The sequence below is a fragment of the Coptis chinensis genome, chromosome 6, assembly GCF_015680905.1.
Source record: "Coptis chinensis isolate HL-2020 chromosome 6, ASM1568090v1, whole genome shotgun sequence".
NCBI classification, from domain to species: domain Eukaryota; kingdom Viridiplantae; phylum Streptophyta; class Magnoliopsida; order Ranunculales; family Ranunculaceae; genus Coptis; species Coptis chinensis.
Window position 1 is genome coordinate 47,748,807 of NC_141461.1, and position 21,628 is coordinate 47,770,434.

At 37.1% G+C, this 21,628-nt stretch overlaps 1 pseudogene; it reads right to left on the minus strand.

Annotated features, from left to right (window-relative positions):
- Window positions 1-1,600: 1,600 nt before the first annotated feature.
- On the minus strand, window positions 1,601-2,399 carry LOC147493321 (uncharacterized; annotated as a pseudogene).
- Between the last annotated feature and the right edge of the window lie 19,229 nt (window positions 2,400-21,628).

Genomic DNA, 21,628 nt, shown 5'->3' on the forward strand with positions numbered 1-21,628 from the left:
GAATACTAAGCATCATCCACAATTCAACATTTCATACACAATATGTACTTGGCATAAGACTTTTTTACATAATAAATCCAATTATGAATGCTAACCTACATAAAAGAACAAATATAGTACTCTTTAAGAATTTACAAACACTATTATTGAGAATGACTCCTAAAAAAATTGAAATAGCGCATAAACATCACCATTCCTAGCACCTAAACAACGCCTCAACTTCTTCGGATCAAAGTTTGCATATTCTTGTTCGCTCTTTTGTACCTTTTCATGTAACTGCCTTAGAGTAGGCTTTGAAAATATAGCTACAACAATTAAAAACAATCATTAGAACTACCATAATATGAAAGTAACTGATATTTCTGATTGTATAATATGTTAAACTATCATAATAGGTTACCTATTATGTATCTAATCGATGATAGTCATGGAGGTTACCTATTATGTATCATAATAACCTATTATTAAACAAATAGGAAAAAAAAACACACATAATAGAAAACTAGCAAAAAAAAAAAAAAAAAAACATATTCAATTATGACAGTCATGACATGCTCCTACATCAACATCAACATCAACAAAATAAAGGAATGGATGGGTTCAAAAGAAAATAGATTAGTCATGTATAAGCCTTAAGGAACCAAAAGACATCCTACCACATAACTTTTAACTTGCCCCCGTAGGCCGTAGCTATATAAGTAGTTCATTTTTTATACTTATCTAAAATCAAGCCCTGCAGTAGAATGTCATCAGTTTTTTGGAACCACAAACAAAAAATTTTAAAATTTTCTATCGGTGCCTCATATCTGGAGCCTTTTTGTTGATTCCTCTTTATACTTAATTTAATTTAGCCATAGCGGGAGTATGTAGCCAGCATATTCATCTTTCCCTTGAAGGCTCCTAGCTAAATTCCTAAAGGCTCGATCTCTTAGAGGAATGATACTTTTTTGCAAGATGTCTCACGCATTTCGGCACTACACCTACTCTTATATTTTTTTTATTAACTTTGTAGTATAATTACAAATGAATCCTTATAGATATATTATATTCGTTATTACAACGACTTAACAAGTTACGCAGAATGTCCAAGCCACTAAAATTAAAGCCTATGCTATTTTCCCAATTCATCATTAAACCTTAGTCATTTATAACTCCAAAAATATGGACTGTTCTACTATACTTTAATTAATTTCCAGTTCATATGTTTACCTATGTTGAAATACTTAATTGCTTGTTACAATTGAAGGTGTATGCTTACAAGGCTTACACCTATTGTGCCTTAAAACTTTTTCTTCGCCTAACTTTAGGTGCTTTCAAATACTTTGTTGCAACAAGTACAACCTTTGATTATCAGCACAAAGCAAAAACATGGCGCCCCGTATTAATATGGGACAGCCTAATCGTTCCCGAGTCCCGACTAAAAAAGCTACTAATTCTAACTATCTTTGTCATCTACATATCCAACCAAATTTCAAGAAAACATAGTAGAAAGTAACAAAGCAAGTGGGTGACAAACTACAGCCATAAATTGGTTGAGAAAGAAATAGTGCAACAAACAATTCACCAGCTAAAAAATAATATCAACGTAAGGAAGATCCACTTACTCAAAGGGAGGTTCAATCTCGATCCCAAGCATTAAGTGAAAGGAAATTCCACTTGATGCATCGTTCATCTCAGACCCACTGTCATCAGAGATGGTACATACCTCATGAGGACAACCTCTAGGAATGTATACAATGTCACCTTCTCCAAGCAAAAACTGCTTGCACTCGGATTCAAGATTGTCACCTTCAAAACCAATGTTCCTATCAAGAGGTTCATACAAACGAGGTAGGTGTACAGTTGATTGAGGATAAACATTCCACTTCTTTTGTCCAAGAATTTGGCATACAAATACACAGTGATCATCATAGTGCCGAGCCAAACCCTGCGATCTAGGAGGTGTTAGGTATGAGTTAGCTCCCACAGATGGTTGACCAAACAAAATTGCTAAGGCATTTGCAATAGAAGTAATACTTTGTGAGCGGAACTCCATACCGTGCAGAGCAATTGAATAACCCTCTTGATATGCTTCCTCACATTTCTGAATGTTGATGAAATTAGGATCGCTTATGCAACTTGGACCTATGCATTCCTTCAGAAAGTGCACCTCTGTTTTCAAGTTGCCACGACTGGTTCCAAGACTTCCCTCCACTGCTTTTACAACCCGAATGTCCGTAGATTATCTGGTGGCCTAGTCCATCCTTATTCTCTTTCAAGAAATTAAGGATATCTAGTTCATCTGAAGGAAGAGGCGGACAAGAAACCATACCTTCGATGATGGAAGAAAGAACATCATGTATAACCTTAGAGTTGAAAGACTGGATAAAAGAATTCAAACTATCTTGAGGGCCACTCATAAGTCCTACTAGAACACGAAACTCATAAAAGTCAAGCAAAAGTATACAATTACTTTCTGTTAAACAGAAGTCCTACTAAAACACCAAACACTGTTTACATACTTCTAAGCACTTCCACCAAGCTGTAATTGGAACACTTGGAGCTTCGGGTCCAATTCCTTCATTGAAACACGACCAGCTGTTATACTTTGCTTTTTTGCTTTTTTGCTTTTTTTACACCTGAATATGTAAACAGAAGGTTTCCCCGCATTCAGAATTTCAGCCACCACCTCCTTCCTTGCATACATGCATGGCCACCTCCTACTAATATACTAGCATGAGGTGTTCGCACACCACATAGCCCCATACCCATGTCACTTTATCTACTATCCCTTATACTTACTGGGCGTCCAATACACGGTGCTTGCACACCAAGCAAACCAACTATTTACTACTAAACACAAGCACAAGTAGATTCGAGTGTACTACAATCATGCAACTTAAAAAAAATTTACCAAATCAAAAATAAACCAAGTGATCCAAACAAAATTGTTATACATCTAAAAGAACTAATAACCAATACCCACCAAGCGCAACGAGACTTGCAATAAACAATTTTCATTCTAAAATGAGTACGCTCTAGTCGAAAATAAAAATACTACAATACCCTAATCATACATAGAAAATTGTCAATTTCCTAATTAATTTCTAGATTACTATAAGCTCCTCCTTAGCAGAATTTATAAATTAAAATGATTATGAATTTGCAAATAAAACAATGTCTCAGTTGAAAGGATGCCTCATTAGAAATAAACAATTGATATTCTTATAATTGATCAAGGTCTTAAAATAAGTAAAATAAGTAAAAAAAACAGAGTAAAAAAACAGATATAAGAGTGCAATCAAACCTGGTCCTCATGACTCTAGCGTGAGAGAGAAAGTGTGTGAGGAAAAAAAATTAATGCTTTTCCTCGATCTTCAACCTGGGTGAGAGACAGAGAGAGAGGAGGAGGAAAGTTCTATTAGATGAGAGAAGTGAATAAAAGAGAAGTACTGTTTATTGAGGAGAGAGAGAAGGAAGACAAACCTTGTTGTTGCTTTAATATCGAGTTTTCTTTCGAACAACTTAAGTCTTCTTCTTCAATTTTTGATAGTTGTTTCGCAGCTACTATTTATTTTTATGAGGGCTTCATGAGATCTTAACGGACATCAAAATCCAAGTCTAATCCAACGTTGGACGAAACAAATAGACAGCTGTGGCCAAAATTGGAACTAAAACCCAACTACCCAAACAATACCCCACGATGACCTTTGCAACAGCTGATGACCGTGGCTAAAGCAAGGTTGTGCCTGTGGCAAAAGCTCAATTTTCTTGTAGATACTCATGATGTCGAGGGTTACTTTGAAGAAACATTAGACAATAGTGGATTTTTTAATTTATGGTGAGGACATGAATGGAGTAGGTCAAAGAATCTATCCCATGCTTCGGAAAATGTCTCACTTGGACTCTATTTGAAGAACTGTATCTTGCTTCTTATCTCTTCTATTTTCTTCGATGGAAAGTACTTCTTCATGAAGGAGAACACAACATTTTCCCATGTATCGAAAGAGTCGGCTTTCTGTGAGAGAAGCCAAGCGTGACCTTGCCAGCTAGAGTGAAAGGATACACTCGTAGCTTAACCTGATCGTTGGTGACTCCCGGATGATGAAAGGTATTACATACTTCATGTATCTGGCGTAGATGGTCGTACGGTAACTTGTGTTCTAACCGGTGGAAGATGGGTAGAAGATTGAACACGTTCAATGGAATCCTAAAATCACTGGTAAGCGATGTGAGTCATAAACAAGATGGAGGTCCATCTCGCAACGGTGTGCAGAAGTTAGAGAGAGGCTTTTCAACTTGCACTACTTTGTCAGCCATCATAACAGATAGAGGACTAGAAACAGGAGATTGTCTAGGTCGACGAACTCTCCTATGTGAGTAAGTTTTATTCTTGTTAATACTAGAAGTGCCTGAACGTAGTATCATACACTGTTAGCAATACCCCAACAATATCCTAACATGCGCAAACGGTGCAATGTATGCTCAAAAATCGAAATTCGTTTTTGCAAGTATGGAGTTTTGAAAACTTTGCTTTTGGTTTATAGTTTACTATGCCCTGTTCAGAGGAACAGTTGGGCGCGTAACTAGGATGGCTCTACTACACTTCTCAGAAAAGTAGGCAGTCAATTTACTAAGTGTTATGCTACCAAGAATCTCACTCACGATGAATCTGTGGGAAGGGAGTGAGGAAGGTAGTTAGTCCATTGGAATTTGGTAACTGATTACTCTAATTCCTCGTGGCTAAATTTTTGTCATTTTTTAGAGGAGCATGACTACTTGGGCTCTAGTTGATTGATTTTAATTATTTTTTTTCGGTCTAGGGCTTTCAAGAATCAAGCAACATCCAATTTACCTACATTGGGTAATGACTTCCCCATGGTTGTTATGGCTCGGGTTCAACCTTATGTGCGAATGTAAATTGCAGTGCGAAAAATAAATTTCAAACAATCACGTAAGCATGCTTGAACACACAAGTATCCTCTTACTTGGGCTTCAAGGAGGTTTAAAATTTACCTCTCAAGCCGTGCTTACACGCTGCTTGAGGAGAAAACCACGTCGGTTGGCGCTTGATTTGAGAATAAGGCCCATCCTTTCGAGCTTTACCTTGTTTTAAGTTACAAATAAAAACCCACTTAAAAAAAAGGCCCACAAGTTGGGTTTTTTACAATTTATACAACTTTGCCTTCATGGGCTCAAACTTAAAACTAAACTAAGATTATACTAATCTAATTAACTAGTTTTAGATTAATCACCTAGATTAACTAGAGTCAATTGGACTTAGAGTGTAAATTACCAAGTTGATTCAAAGTATGTGAGCTATGATCCACAACTTGCCTCACACACTTGAACTTCCCAAGGAAATCAAAACTCTAATCCCTTGGTTAGTATTAAACTTAAACCAAGTTTAACTCAAGTTAATCATAAGAAATCAATCAAAAACCAAGTTTTTTTGTTTGTTTTTCTTTTTATCACTAACTATTACAAACAAGTTCCACTGTTTTCTCCTACTCTATTACAAAATTTGGGCTCGGAGTACAATTGTGTGTCACAAATGAACTGGACTACAAAAAAATCTCACGCACTTCTGTGGAGGTGAACCAGCTGTCGCAGTCGCCACGCCCACATGGTCGCCCTTCAACGTCGGTGGATGGTTGTCGTCTTTCGTCTGTTTGATCAGCTCCTCTCCACCTTTGTTGTCCCGCAACCTGATTTGTAAAAAAGTATCTTAGTACAGAGAAACAATAAAAAAAAAAGACAAAAAATTGAAAAAGAAAAAGAAAAAGAAAGAGAAAAAAGAAATTGAGAGATGAGAATGATGCGCACTTCTTAGATTATCAACCAATCACTCTCACTCATTCAATCCATGACGGCGACGCCATTTGAAGCTTTAATATTGTAGTGAGTATACTTCAAAAGAGTTAGATTAAGAGTTGAGGTTTATCCTAAATTGTTTAGAGTTTGAGTGAGGGAGATAGAAGAAGAAAGGTAGACTCTTGAATATTAGAATGGTTATAAGCTAATAAACTTGAAAGCTTTGATTGTTGATTAAAATGACTTGAAAACATTAGAAAGATTGATTAAAACATTGAAATGAAACAAGCAAACAAGATGAAGATTAAAACAAAGAATAATAACAATTTTTTTTTAACAAAGTTTAGGGTTCGGTAGACCTTTACCTGCACTAGATCCTCAAATATACATTGCTTTTATCCTCCTCCACAAAATGCATGTGTTGCTTGCTCAGAGGAGGTATAAAGTATTATACCCCATTACATTGTTTTAAGGATGTCAAATGATTAGCTACCTATTAGTCTCTCAATACACATGAATAAAATCAACACTAGAAAGTTTAGAGCAAAACAACTTTATAACCCCTACTATATTCTGACAGAACCAAAGAGCTTGCTCTTTTCTCTTAAGAATGGTAATTGTGCACAGTGAGTCTGAGGCCACTAACACCTTCATATACTGACAGTCCACGCAGCCCTTCAATCCTTGCATAATAGCTTTTAACTCTTGAAATATCACTGAATTGGTACCTCGCAATGAAATAACAAGTTGATTGAAATAAAGAAAATGAAATAACAAGAAATTAAAAACATAAATTGAAAAACAAGATAAGAAAATAAACAAACTAAATGGTTTGGATCCTAAGACAATGGGTGAGTTCTCCTTCCTTTGCTTTTTGATTATATGCCCCTACTTTTGCCATTTACTGATTTACCCTCATCCATTCTAAACTAGACACCTCACCCCTTTCACTTTTGCTTTATGGGTGCCTTCTTGACCAAGGTAGGTTTAGGGATAAGTCTTTATAATTTGAAATAAGGCCTCCATCTTTGGTCTTCTAATTTGGGTTCTTTGACTGTTGACTTTGACTTTTTCAGTAATTTTCCACAGCAGCTACTGGTCTTCATAATAAACGTGATTAAGGCTCCTTTTGGTGCTAAGACACAAATTTTATGATAAGTGGTCTGAAATACTCCTTAACCTGAAAAATGCAACAAAAGCTATAAGTTGTCTTTTCATTAAGCGTAAGAAGGATTGTAATGCGGCAATATACGGGTAATAAAACACACATTTGGGAGTTGATCAGTCATGTAACAACAAACCCAGATCCTAGAATCCATGCAACAATCTCTGAACTTGTTAGCTAAGATTAAACCCAGAAAGGTGTGTTCCCTGGTCAAGCTATTCCTAATCCTAAACCAAAAAACACAGCCTTTGAAGCAACAAGTGACGTGAACAAAGCTAGAGCACTAAAAACTCATTCTTAATCATCCCATTTATGAGGATTGAATCCTTATTTCCAATGTATTTCTTTCCCATTCCATTCCATCTTTTGCTTTAGGGGGATACATCAATAAGGTAATCGGATCTCTCCACTTGGAGGGTGTGGTTATAAGTGTCGGAGCCTTAAGTCCATAGTATATCTTGCGCATTCCACGTTTGCACTTTTACTCGTCATTTGAGTAGTGTACCCCTATAGAGCAAGTACATAATTTTTCTTTTTTTATTTTATGCTTCTTTTTAGAATAGCTTTTCTATTCCTATCATTTACAATTCCTGTCTTTATTTTTATTTACCTATTTTCTGTTTTTACGTTTCCGATTTTTACATAAGCATTTTTCTTTTAATCTCACCTTTGACACTGAGTAGTCTTTCCTATATAAAGAAGAGATGTGAAACAAAGTAGAAGGCGATGGGGATTGAGTGAAGGTGTCTTACAGTTGTCTCTCATGGTTGTTTAGTATGTCTCATCTTTCATAGGCATGCCATACCGTGGGATGGTTAGCAGTTGGAGCCCTTGATTTCGAAAACTTTTTCCTTCTATGGGTGATTTCTAATTATTTCGAGCTTCGTCTTTCTCTCTAGTTGGAATGACTTTACCTAGGGCTAACTAGCGAGTAAGAGAGGAGAGTAAGAGAGGAGAGACTAGATTATTTAGAAATAGAGCTAGTCCTCTTCACTAGATTTGCCTACTTGCAAAACAAGAGGTGGAAGATCTAGGGAGGCCAAACCATATAGGATGGTTCGCAATTAGAATCACTTAATTTCAAGCACCTTATATTATGAGGATCACTTTTGTCATAGTGATTTTTCTTAGTAGTTTTATAGTTTATATTTTTCTGTCATAGTAATTTAGGAACATAAAAACCAAAAAGCCAAAAACAAATGTTTCTTTCTTCAATAAAAATGTTTGATTTCTTTGTGCTATTAATGATAGATTTTTGATACATTAATAATTAAGTGATTTTTCAAAACGGGCAATGGATTTTACACAGACCAACCCCTAGAACTACACAATCTATGGGTGGTTTGAGATCAGCTTTGCTTACTAAAGGTCGCCTATATCACCAAGCTATTCGCTCGGGTTAGGACATTCCATGTCTTGTGTAGTAAATCCCCCGCATAACTGAAGCTCTGTCTGTCTAAATTGGGTTCGCCACGGAGTTGATCGAAAGTTGCCTAAGAATATCTGTCATGATTTGTTTTAAAGTAGTAACATCTAGAATCACAGCTTTTAAGTACGAGTTTCTTAAAACATCTCTCCATAGTTTTCAAAACCAGAAGATATAAAAAATGAATGTTATACGTCTGGAGTAACCAAAATGATACCGGAGTAACGTATAATTTTATCTTCTTGGCAAAAACCTTTATATGAATAGAGATATATTTTGAATGAGAAAGCAAACCCAATAAAAAAAAAAAGATGAGGCGTCTCCACCTCTCTATTTTGTCTCGAAAATCTGACGTTAAAAGCTCGAAAATTTCCAAAAGTTTCAAAAGTTTCCTTTCTAAAAAATCTTTCCCCTCTCATTTAAATCTTTTCACGTTCTAAATCTCTCTCGTTTCTGAATTTTTTTTCAAAAATGTCTTCTGTAGCAAACAAAAACCCTCCACCTAGCAAGACTAGATGGATCAGTTTCAATGATCGTGTGCAAGCACTTCCTAGAGAACTGCAGCTTAAGATATGGACACATATACCAAAAATCATTCCTGGTTTAGGTAAGAGTTCATACGCACGTAAGAGACGAGCTAAGAGATAAGGATGGTGCTCGAATTGTCAAACATCAACTTGTCCCGGTCTTCAACGTCATAACAATTCAGTTTTTACGGTTTTCATGTGCCAGTCACCTCCTCATCGAGCACAGCTGAAGGGAGTAATTCAACCATCTGGTTGGGATTGACTCAAGTTTTCAAAAACTTCCAAGTCTTGGGGATCTGACTTAAAACGACCCATCTTTTAAAAATTTCTGTCAAACATATTCAAAACACAAAAAAATTAATTAAAATTTTCTTTCTGTTATCTGTACATATTTTCCCTGCAGTTCCTATATAGTTCTTTCCATCATCTGTTTCTCATATACAGTTGGATGTGAGTGTATCCTATACTGTTATGTTGCATTTTCGATGTTGATCATTTTGGTACCTCACAGGTCAAAATCAGACAAGTAACGAAGCACGGATGGGCTCTGGAAGTTGGCAAGGCACTAAGGACAAGATCGGAATTTCTTGATTTATTTGGGCTTGGGCCAAAATTTCAAACTCTTAAAAGAAGCACGTGCCATCAACCCTTTTAGCCCACGCGATTGCCCCTTCCCTTCTTCTCTATCCCAAAATTCCCAACCCTAGCCGCCCCACTTGACTTGCACCCGCCCTAACTCCAAACGTGGTCGCGACCTCACCCCAACACACCACCATACAATTTTTTCACAACTTTCCCCAAATTCAACCCCCATTCCAACTCAAAACCCCAAATTTTCAATTCCATGCTTTAAATGGCTCGAATTCTTAAAATCATGCCAGAGCAAAATTTTCAAGGCTTATTCTATTTCGATTTGTTTGAAGTGCAATTTAGGGCTGAGATCAGAAAAATAGGATGGAAACGCTTGGTTTTGTTAGAAGATGCGGTATATTCTCCCTCTCTTACTCTTTCATTTTTTAATTGCATGATTTAGAGGGGAGGATGACCGCATTAAGGTTGTTAAGGATGGCCACTCGCTAGAGCTCACCAAGGAAGTGGTGAGTGGTGTTCTGGGGATTCCTCTGGAAGCCTATGTTCAGATGGAACAGTCCCCAGATGAAAAAGCCATTGACATGATGATGGTAGAGACACTTCTTGAGATGGTTAAAAACCCCAAGTCTCACTGCGCTTACCAGAGTTTGCTACGAAGGAACTAGCTAGCAGTATCTCAATGGACAACATATAACCTGCTAGGCTCGGCCAAGCCTTCAGATATAGGCAAGGTGATGCTTCATATTTTATGTATTCTTCAAGAGTAGAAGAACAACTTCAACATCGTCTCCTTTATCATCTAGCAACTCTGCAAACCAAAGAAGACATCTGCCCCTCTACCAGTGCTGGTCACTAAGATCATGCAGCACTGGGGGTTCCAAGCCACATATGCCCTAGTAGAGGTCAAGGACGCTACCACATGTCCTATCTATGCCCACTTCGTCCAGAAGTCATGGCTTCCACCTGAAGCCAGAGCTGTTGAGCAAGCACGCCCGACTGAGAAGGTGTATTACTTCGCTGAAGATGTCACTCGACAGTTCACTTAGCCCATGGACGGATTTCACTTCCTCAATGGAGGCCAGAGGATTCTGCACTCATATCTCCACCAGGTCAGGGAAACTCAGGGTAACATCATATCGGAACAACGGAATATTAGAGCGGAACAACATACCCTTAGAGAGGAGCAGCGGACCTTCTAGCAGGAAAAACAATGTTTTCAGCACAGTGTCACTAGAACATTGCAGAGCATCAGAGACACACTCCCGTGTAGTGATAGACATGCCAAGTGTCACACCCCGAATTTCGACAGAATTCGGAAAAAACATTATTTGTTCCCGACTCTTCGATCTCCGAGGTGTGATGCACTCTCCACTCCCAAAAACCCATAAACAGTTTAAATATGCGGATAATTAAAAACCAATAAAAATTTTAACTTAAACAAAAGTCCTCTTCATTACAAAAATTTACAAATGAAAATACAAATAACTTTGTCTCAACGGAAACTCTATATCACCTCAAGGGAAAACAAAACATATCCTGAAATGCAACGCTAACGCAAACCTCAAGCAGCAACCAACCTTCTTCAACACTAAACCTGTCAAGACTTATCAACTATGTTCATTTAATGGAACACACCGATAAGCAAACATGCAAATCGGGTCAGCATTATAAAAATGCTGGTGTGAGTAACTCTAAAATACAACATATAATTATACATATATATACACAATCCTTAAGGCAGTTAGTTCCTCCACCGAGGCGCCTTAACTTTTAACGACTAATACAACATTCTTAACTACAATAAGTAAGGTAGGTAGTTCCTCCACTGAGGCGCCTTAACTTCCCTCTAACCACACAACAAACTATACACATCATAAATAAGGCATGTAGTTCCTTCATCGAGGCGCCTTAGGTTCTAACTAAACAAATAACCAACCAAGCATATTATATCCGTACCGCATTCCATGCTCAATTACAGAGTGGGTCGTCTCTACCCAAGTAATTAATTTGACCCACCCTTCTGCAAAACCATATACAATCATTAACCAACATATTACCATAATTATATTATTAAGGATTTCTTTGCGTGTCCCTAAAATCACGTCGTATCTATATCTTACCTAGTTTCCCTGGCTACCACAATCGCTTCCCAACGCCGAACATGTACATCCACATGCCTCCCCTTACATAATGAACCACTCCGTGCGTAACTATCTTGAGCGGGATGTTGCACACCAGGTAACCCTCACACGGAAGCCATTATGCAAGTACTGCCACTATTCGGCATAAAATATCGCGCATCTCGTTCTATTTTGCGAACGGAATAATCAAGCCACTATTCGGCTACGATTGCCCAACACGTGGGTCAATCAACATCTCATATATATACACCCTACACAAGGGCCAATCATATCACATACGCCCACGGGGCAAATCACATGAGTTGTGGTAGTCAGGTTCTAGGATTTGCATTACGTAATTTATTCAAGTGTCATACATAACTATCTTATAATCATTTCACTATATCACGTGCATGTCAAATAAATTATTGCACTAAGCCACAATATTTAGAAATATCTCAATTATATCTCATAACCACTTTTATTCTTTCACGTGCCAATATATTATTGCACTAAGCCACAATATTTAGAAATATCTCAATTATATCTCATAACCACTTTCATTCTTTCACGTGCCAATATATTATTGCACTAAGCCACAATATTTAGAAATATCTCAATTATATCTCATAACCACTTTCATTCTTTCACGTGCCAATATATTATTGCACTAAGCCACAATATTTAGAAATATCTCAATTATATCTCATAACCACTTTCATTCTTTCACGTGCCAATATATTATATAATGTCACAATATCAACGTCAAATCTTAATTAGATAATGACAACCAAAATTTATACAAGCTTCCACAGCATTTTAGCATTTGATTTGTCCATACAATTTAATATATAAAAACGTAACACAATTAAACAGACAACAGTCCACAATCAAAGCCCAATATATATATGCTTTACACACTACTCACGTCAAATCTTAATTAGATAATGACAAACAACGTTATATAATTTTCGACAATATTTTATTATTGCAATAGTCCATAAAATCAAATATGTGAAAAACTGGAAAAAGTCAACATTCCACAGTCAACGGTCAAAGTCAAAGTCAACACGTCATGGTCAAAGTCAACACGTCATGGTCGAAGTCAAACTGTCATTGTCAAAGTCAAACTGTCGTTTCTATGTTCGACAGGTTCAGGGTCATAACCATGGTTCATGGCTAAGGGCAATGTGCATGGCTCATGGGCTCATGGCTAAGGTTATGGTTCGGACCCACTAGCCAAGCCCAAACCTTAGAACCCAAAAGTCTAAAACCAACTTATTTATTCCACCTGACCCAATTGGGGACATAAGGACTAACCTACATAAATTAGAAACCGGCCCAAAGAAAACTAATTGGAAAAGGCCCAAACAAAACAAATAAAACTGGCCCATAGAACTTAATCTAGAACTGGCCCAAACAAAACTTAATTAAACTGGTCCAAAATACAAAACAAATAGAAAAGGGCCCAAACAAAACACTTTAAACTAGCTAAGGCCCAACCACTTAAATTAGATTTTGGCCCAGCAAGAAATAGAACCGGCCCAACATAAATATAAAGTTTTGGCCCAACCAATTTAAACTTGCTAAGGCCTAAGCCCAACCCGAAATTACTGTTCATCTTCCCCAACAGTTCTCTCCTCCACCACCACCAAAATCGACCACCAAACCTTCACACACCACCCCACACAAACCAACCGAAAATGAAGAGGGTACAAACCCCCACCACTTTAACAAACACTAAATCCTCAATTCATTCAATTCAAACTTCACCCAAAACTAGATCTAGAATATTCCGACCGCCATTAATGGCTTCCACCACCTTTCAACAGCCCCCATCCAAATTCCAACATTCAAACATACCTCAACAACCCACAAAATCAACCAAAAACCGTTCTAACTGTTTTACTGCAGTGTTTGGGCAAGCCGCCATTAACAAGTCTTGGGAGCTTCCACCAAGCTCTACTGCCGACCCCCAACCACACCACAGACTCCAATCCATAACCCGACCACCGTATTCCATCCCACAACCACACACACAACACTCCACCAACCAAAAACAAATCAAATCACCTGCAATTAAAGCAATAAACCTAACGATTTTTTTTGTTGTTGTTATGATGGCTCGCGCTGTCATAACAGTCACTTTAGAGAGCCAGCAGTTCAAAAATTTGGAGTTTCAATCCTCCATCACTCCATATGGCACCAGGGAACCATTGTAACTATTCGACCCATGACGCAGAATAAACTAGACAAATACTGAGCTGAAAAATATTGAACAGTAAAGCTTATTTTTTTTTCCTTATTCAAGCGAACTAGAAAAAGTAACTACTCACTTGGATTAACAGCTCCACGAATCCCTCATCGTCCGAATTGTCGCACTCCACCCTCCAGCAATCTAGCTTTTGTCTCTGCCTCCATTTTTATTTTATTTTTTATTCTCCAAGAACCCTATTCTCTAGAACAATGTGATTATATACTTGGGTTTGAAACCCAAGCCCAACATAGACTCGGGCCCAAAAAAATCAGGCCCGCGATATCCCAAATCCAATCTAGCTGATTTTTAAATAAATAATTTAATTAATTAATAAATAGAAAATTACGTATTTTAAATATGGGCGTTACACCAGGCCTCGACGTCAGCAAGGAGAATGATCCTCTAGACGTCGAGACGAGTCACGCACAAATTCTGACTAGGATTCCTAGTGTCCGTATAGTTGGATCTATTTATTTTTACGTGTATGATGTAGTATAAGTTTAATTTTATGCTTAATATTATCTGCTTGTTTTGTGTTTTTTTTCTTGTGGAATTTGGTTTATGAGTAGAAGGTAAAATAGATACATCATGCCAAAATTTTCCATTTTCTTTAATGCATTTTATATATCTTTTCGAAAAAATACAAAAACCCAAAAAGATTTTATAGTAGAATAAATATTCATAGTATAATCAACCATGTATTTCTCGTACTATATCAGACAACCCACGCCCCAAACTTATTTGGGGGTGGGGTATTTTCATCATGAAGAACAGAATACAGGTGTATCTCCGTTTTTGCTCATGTTTCTATAGTAATTTCTTTCCTTATATCTTCATACTTTGAGGACAAACATAGTTCCATCATAGAGTTGATATAGTAACATTTTGCAAAAACTAGACATTTTCTATATAGTAGATATAATAGTTTATTTCTTCCTTTCTAAATTTTTTTTCTAAAAAGACCAAAAATATTTTTCCGTTTAGTATTAAAAAGTCTTGTTTCCTTTTTTTATAATGAATAAAAAGTTTAGAAGTCTTATTTTAGCAATAGAGTAAAGACTTGTTTTTCATACTTAGACTAATATACGTACAATAGTTTTTGCATCTTTTTATGAATGGCATACATTAGCATTTGTTTGTATATAGTAGTGAGTTTCCGAAGCCAATGTTAGAATAATTAAGTTCCATATCCTGTGAGAATCTAGCCAAAAGTCTCATTTGAATGATTATTGAGTGATGACACAAAGGATGTCTGGATAGAAAGACCACACGTCCACTTTCTTAATCACCACGCCATATCCTATGAGGGAATTTAGGCCATTTTGGACCGATATAGCCAAATAAGCGTTAAAACCCCAAAAATATAGTTCTCTTTTAGTTACCACTCTTGAGCCTTCACCCTTTCTAAAAACCTTTTTTTTCTTTACTAATAATTTTTAACCCATCACAATACACAATAAAAAGCTTATCCAGCTGATGAGCTGAGAACTAGATGGATATCAGAAAAAGAGAAGAGAAGACCTTGTACAAAAATAGAACAGTTATTTGCTTCAAAAAAAAAAAAAAAAAAAAAGACCCATCAAAAACCAAAACTCCAAAAAAATTCAAAGGAGTCAAAAATCGAATCTCCCAAAAGTTCAAAATCAAAAGGAGACGATATCAGAAACAAAAAGAAATCAAAGCAAAGTTAGAACTCCCAAAAGTTAAAATTATATGGAGTCACAAAGCCAAACGGCTAATAGAATGTATCACAATTCAGAAGTAAAAAAACTAAACGAGATTTTTCTTTTGTTACAAGTATCTTGAAGACCCAATTTCTCATCTTACCAGATTTTGTTTTTCCTTTTATTTTTCTTTCTAAACCATCACCCAAGCCCTGTAACTCTTAATAAAAGACCTCTAACTCAATTAGGAAGAGGATGGTGTGATAGTAAGTACCAAGCGTGATCAATCGACCTCGGTTTCTTTGGACGTCATTTGAGTATTCGAAGAATATAAGTGTCCACTGCACTTGAGAGAATGAACGTTTAGTGAATCTTTCAGAGAGTTGTGATTGCAACACACCCCTATGAGAACCCACCTTAAGGAAGCTTTCCAAAAGCCTCGGAAACTACTCTGCTTTTGCATTTCATTACTCATGTTTTGTACAATTATCGTTAGATGCTTAAATTACTATGCATATGTTATTCTGAGTTCAAAGGAGCTTGTTCTTATTCACTGCTAATGAGATGTATGAACTTCTGAGAATAAATAAGGAAACAAGACCCTTTATACTAAATAGAAGAAGTTTGTGAGTACCTTCACTGGAAAACTCTCACGAGGCTTAAAGCTTGTCCGCTAGGGAATTCCTAGTGGTTTAAGGCCTTGTTGAATATGGTCAATGCAATCACACTCTATGAAACGAGATTAGTGTAACGTATAATAAATTACTCATTTGTGATCTTAGTTTATTCTCCCAGCCCTGCTTGAGATCAAACAAGATGCTATTTGGGGGTGGTGATCAGCTCCCAAATGTGTGTTTTATTACTTGTATATTGCTACATTACAATCTCTCTTACACTTAACGAAAAGACAACTCATAGCTTTTACTACCTTTTTCAGGTTAAGGAGTATTTCAGACCACTTATCAGAAAAGTTGCGTCTTAGTACCAAAAGGAGCATTAATCACGCTTATTATGAAGACCAGTAGCTGCTGTGGAAAAGTACTGAAAAAGTCAAAGTCAGCCGGTCAAAGTCAATGGTCAAAGTCAACAGTCAAAAGACTCAAATCAGAAAACCAAAGATGGAAGCCCTTATTTCAAATTATGAAGACTTATCCCTAAACCTATCTTGGTCAAGAAGGCACCAAAAAGCAAAAGCAAAAGTAAAAGTGAAAGTGGTGAGGTGTCTAGTTTAGAATGGATGAAGGCAAATCTGTAAATGGCAAAAGTAGGGGTATATAATCAAAAAGCAAAGGAGAGAGAACTCATCCATTGTCTTAGGATCCAAACCATTTGGTTTGTTTATTTTATTGTCTTGTTTTTCAATTCATGTTTTTAATTTCTTGTTGTTTTATTTCATTTTATTTCAATCAACTTGTTACTTGTTATTTGTTTTAATCTTCATCTTGTTTGCTTGTTTCATTTCAATGTTTTAATCAGTATTCCTTTCATGTTTTCAAGTTATTTCAATCAACAATCAAAGCTTTCAAGTTCATTAGCTTAGAACCATTCTAATATTCAAGAGTCTACTATACCTCTCTTCTTCTATCTCCCACACTCAAAATCTAAACAATTTAGGATGAACCTTAACTCTTAATCTAAACTCTTTTGAAGTATTCTCAGTACAATATTAAAGCTTCAAAGATCACCATCCAAGATGACTATGCCACATCCTTAAGGGAGAAGAGGAGATGAGTAGGCGCTCTCCAGGAAGTTTACCAGTTCTCCTCCCAGCGGCCCCCATCCCACGCACAACTGGTTGTAGCTCGGGACACATCACCTTCACTGAGGCTGACCTCAACAAGGTTTGCCTACCACACAATGACGCTTTGGTCGTCCATGTCAAAATTAGCGACTAGACAGTCAAGCGCGTCCTGATCGACCCAGGCAGTTCGTGCGACATCCTGTTCTACCAGACCCTCAAGGAGATAAACTTGCCCAGGTCGGTTATGATAGATCCAATAGCCCCTCTTTATGGTTTTAACAGATTACGAGCTGACCCAATTGGAGACATTATTCTACATGTCTCAGTTGGGATGTATGAAGACAAGGTCAGCATCAACACGCGCTTTAGCATTTTGGATGTTAACTCGTCCTATACTGCTATCCTAGGACACCATTGGATCCACAAGATGCAAGCAGTGCTATCAACACTCCATCAGGTACCATGTTTCCCTGGCCCTAGAGGCATGATGGAGCTTCGAAGCAACCAGCTCGATGCTCACAACTGCAACCTGATCCTTTTAGTCAATAAGTCTACTGGGGCTTCAGTTAAAAACAAGGGAGAGGTCGCCAACACCAAAATGGTAGAAAACTTTATTGTTGAGGTCAAAACCAAGATGGCAAAGGAGAACGATGGGGGATCAGTCAAGAGAACCGCTCATGAAGCCAAGGCCCCAGAAGTCACTCAGCCCCCTGCAGCCAAGGAGGCAGCATAATAGACCAAGACCCATGAGATCGCTCCGCCCACTAGTGCGGTAACTCAGCCCGAACTAAAGGAAAAGGTCAACCTAGGAACTGAGGAAGACCCCAAGTTCGTTTATGTAGGAGCTAACTTTGATCCTACTCTTAAGGCACAACTTGTAAGCTTTTTATCATTGAATAAAGATGTTTTTGTTTGGTCATGCATCGATGTCCCTTGAATTGATCCTAGTATTGCATGTCATAAACTAAATGTTAATCCAAATGCCAAACCAGTTCGCCAACGACCTAGGAAACTATCTCTTAGATTTCAAAAAGTAATAAATGACAAGATCCACAATCTAAAAAAAGTAAGCTTCATTAGAAAGGTCGAATACCCCTAGTGGATCGCTAACATTGTAGCAGTCTTAAAAAAGAATGGCACAGTTTGCCTATGCGTAGACTTTACCAATCTCAATCAAGAGACCCCTAAAGATAGTTTCCTCTTACCAAGAATCGACTGACTTATGGACTAGACCTATGGCCACGAGCTCCTGTCATTCATAGATGCCTACAGTGGCTACAATCAGATCCCATTGGCAAAAGAAGACCAAGAGAAAACCTCTTTTGTCACAGAACAAGGAATGTACTGTTACAACGTCCTCCCGTTCGGCCTAAAGAATGCTGGATTGACCTACCAACGACTCATCACAAATATGTTTCAAGACATGTTAGGTGACACCATAGAAGTCTACATATACGACATGGTTGTCAAAAGCAAGAAAGCGGTGGATCTCTTAAATCACCTCAAGCAAGCGTTCTCCAGATTATGCTAAACCCAGATGAAGTTGAACACCGAGAAATGCCTTTTCGGAGAGTCCTCTGGAAAATTTCTAGGGTATTAGATCTCACAGCGAGGGATGAAGCTAATCTAGACCAGATCAAAACGTTCTTGAACATGCCCAATGTAAGGGGGATTTCCCATCATTAACTAGATGACACGTGGGTGGGAAATAACCTAGGTTTATTGATCAGCTCCCAAATGTGTGTTTTATTATCCTTATATTACTTCATTACAGCCCGTCTTACGTTTAATGAAAAGACAACTCATAGCTTTTATTGCCTTTATCAGGTTATAGAGAATTTCAGGCCCCTTATCATAAAAGCTGCATCTTAGCACCTAAAGGAGCCTTAATCATGCTGATTATTATGAAACTAGAAGCTACTATGAAAAAATGTTGAAAAAGTCAAAGTTAATGTCAAAGTGTAAGACCCTAATTATTTTTCCATTATTTCGTAACAATATTTAGCATTTTGCAATTTGATATTTATTTCTTGGTCAACGTGCTAGTAAATGTGGGATTGACTTTTTGATAGAAAGAGAAAGGAGGAAAAATTAGTATTTTGAATTTTGAATTTTTGTGTAGAGATTTTTAATATTTGTAAAGTTTTCAAAAGATATATTAATATAAGGTATATAATAAATATAGTACTTATAATAAAGAAAAATATTCTATAGTTAGGAATAGAGATATTTGGTAAAATAGGGAGTTTCTAAAATGTTAAGCATAATATAAATTCTTTAGAATGGAATGGTTTATAAAAAATTGAGGATTTTTAAGAAAAATAAGTTTTTGCTTAGAACTAGACAAGTTAACTAAAAGAAAGAACGGAGATACGAATTGTGCATCTTTTAGCTAGCTTGGGATCGGATTATCTGCGTCATATTCTATATACTTTTTCGCGATACAAGAGGTGAGTAGTTATTTTGCTATTTCATCGAACCTATAGCTGTTTTACATGTGTACATACATATTTTTCTGTCCAAGGTTTCTGTCTTTTTTTTATGCTTATTCTTCTGTAGTCATTCTGCGGTCTGATCGAATTGCTAAAACCTGTTAAATGTTAGCATATTGTTTTGCTAAACTGTAAAACTCTGAAATTGAACTGCTGAAGCTTTATGGGCCGTTAATGGTGGTGTAAGCCCAAAGAAATCACCATGTATAGTATTTTGAATTTGAACCTTTATAATCTTGTTGTTTTGGTTAGGTTATGGTTGGTTGTAGTGGGGGTGTTTGAGTGCTGTCGAATGGGGGCGGTTGAAGTTTTATGGGCCGTTAATGGTGGCTAAAGCCCAAAAGAAATAATCGTCCTGCAAATTATTTGAATTGGTATATAGTTTGTTTTGGTTGATTGAATGGGTTGTTGGTTGATGTCGGGGGATTAAGGGATTAATGTTTGGTTGTTGGTTAGAGAGTGGGGGCTGTTGGGAGCTTGAAAAGTTGTTAATGGTGGACGAGATTTAGTTTGGAGGAAGGGGATTGATGTAATGTATTGGAGTTTTGTGTTTATTAAAGTGGTAGGGTTTTTGTCGAGGAGAAAAATTGGTAGGGTGAGAGTAGAGGAAGAGAGGAGTTGGTGGCCGGAACTCGAGCTGGTGCACTGGAGAGGGTGACCGAGATTGGGATCCAGTGCTCCCAGTCTCACCAGTTCGGTTTCTAACTTAGTTGGGCCTTGGGTCGAAATTTTAGTTTTGTTTGCTTGGGCCGAAACCAATTAGTTGGTTTCCTTGGGCCAGTTTTCTATTTTGTTTGGGCCGGGTCCATATGACTTTAAGTGGGTCAATTTGAGTCTTTAAGTTGTTTAGATTTTTGGGCCTTGGTTTTGGGTTTTGTTTTGGTTAGTTGGATTAGGACCATGGGTTGAAGTGTTTTACATACGAGTTTGCGACAGGACCCGTATGGATGAATACCAGTTTGGGAATGTTGGGCTTGACCTGTTGACCAATCAACCTTTTGATTGTTGACCGTTGATTGTTGACTATTTATTGCGATACATTTTGTATATATTAAATTTTATGGACTAATCAAATGGTAGAATGTTGTGGAATCCTGTATAAACTGATTAGTCATTATCTAAGAGAGATTTGACGTTGATATTGTGAAATTATAGACAAGTGACAAGAGTAAAATTTTAAGAGACATGACATTCCTAAAATACTATAAAAAAGTTATGTCATATGTTGTAAGAGTTGTTCTGTTAAATGATATGATATGTTAGGATATATACTAAATGCAATAGTTTTGAGAAATAAATATAAATGCTCTATTATTATATTTGTGGAGATGCTACTATGAAGTATTATAATATTTGTGGATATTCCCAAAGGGATTGTGGTTTAGTACAATAATTTTATTTGGCACGTGAAAGAATAAGATGGTTATGAGATGGATGGTGATTTTTTCCAAATGTTGTGTTTTTAGTGCAATATATTTTATTGGCACCTGATAGAGTGTGGAATGATTATGAGATGTAGATGTATGATACCTGAATAAATTACGGAACAAAAATCCTAGAACCTAGCTACCACAACTCATGTGATTTGCCAATGTGTAGGGCGTATGTAATATGATTGGCCCTTGTGTAGGGTGTATGAGATGTTGATTGACCCTTGTGTAGGGCAATCGTAGCCGAATAGTGGCTTGATTATCTCGTTTGCAAAATTAGAATGAGACGCACGATATTTTATGCCGAATAGTGGCAATACCCACATAATGACGTTCGTGTGGGGGTTACCTGGTATGCGATATCCCGCTTAGGGTAATTACGCACGGAGTGGTTCTTTACGTAAGGGGAGGCATGTGGATGT